At 68.4% G+C, this 763-nt stretch overlaps 1 protein-coding gene across 2 annotated transcripts in view; it reads left to right on the top strand.

Moving 5' to 3' along the window:
- Positions 1 to 634: 634 nt before the first annotated feature.
- Positions 635 to 763, top strand: part of ADORA2A (adenosine A2a receptor) — a 17862-nt gene continuing 17733 nt past the window's right edge. Inside the window, exon 1 of one of the 2 annotated variants that reach the window (XM_024763887.1) lies at positions 635 to 707. The gene's annotated coding sequence lies outside the window, so the exon portion shown is untranslated. The remainder of the gene's footprint in view (positions 708 to 763) is intronic. The other variant, XM_024763888.1, reaches the window with a different exon arrangement.

The raw sequence follows: 763 nt of genomic DNA, 5'->3' as shown, positions 1-763 counted from the left end.
CTCTCTTTGCTCAGGGCAGTTGGGGAGGGGGAAGGACCTGACCAGGCACCAGAGCTGAGGAGTTCTTGGAGGGATCACTGGAATTGGGGCTGACTTCTTAGAGGCATCTTTGAGCTGAGGTACCAGCCCTCCACCCCCAGCAGCGCAGGACCAGACTTAGGGAGGGAGAGCAAGGCTGTGGACCGGACTGGCAGGCGTGTCCCTGAGGTCCCTGGTATGAGGCCGAATTTTCTCCTTGAGGAAGTGGGGATCCATGGAAAGATTTGAGGAGAAGCAGGCACAGGACGCTTCCCGGGATGACACAGGGGTACCGACCCGCTCAGCTCCGATGATGAGGGACAGCAGGGCTCCGGGAGGACCCAAGCGGCAGGGGCAGCCTGGGGCTTCTTGGAGGAGGGGAGGGAGTGTGGCTCTGGGACCCAGGGGTGAGAGAATTATCGAAGGGGAGGGGGTGTGGTCCGGAGGGAAGTGGCCTGAACGGACGCGAGAGCTGGGAGGGCACGCCGGAGCGGGAGGCGGGCATCAGCCGGACTTGTGGGCTGGCTGCCCTGGCGGGGCGACCTGGCCTCGGTTTCCCCACGCGGCGGGGCGGAGCGAGAACCGCGCGGGTCTGGAAGACGCCCTGCAGGGGGCGCCCGCGGGCGGCGCGGCCGGAGCTGGAGACCCAGCGGCCGCCGAGACGGCGGGAGCCGGCGCGCTAGCAGCAGGTCAGTGGGGTCCCGCGTCCGGGGTCCCCAGGGTCCCGGGCGGGCGGCCGGGCAGC

Source organism: Neophocaena asiaeorientalis, unplaced genomic scaffold (assembly GCF_003031525.2).
Source record: "Neophocaena asiaeorientalis asiaeorientalis breed wild unplaced genomic scaffold, Neophocaena_asiaeorientalis_V1.1 scaffold110, whole genome shotgun sequence".
In the NCBI taxonomy this organism is placed as follows: Eukaryota; Metazoa; Chordata; class Mammalia; order Artiodactyla; family Phocoenidae; genus Neophocaena; species Neophocaena asiaeorientalis.
The sequence above is the reverse complement of the archived record's forward strand: the minus strand, read 5'-3'. Positions and strand labels throughout refer to the sequence as shown.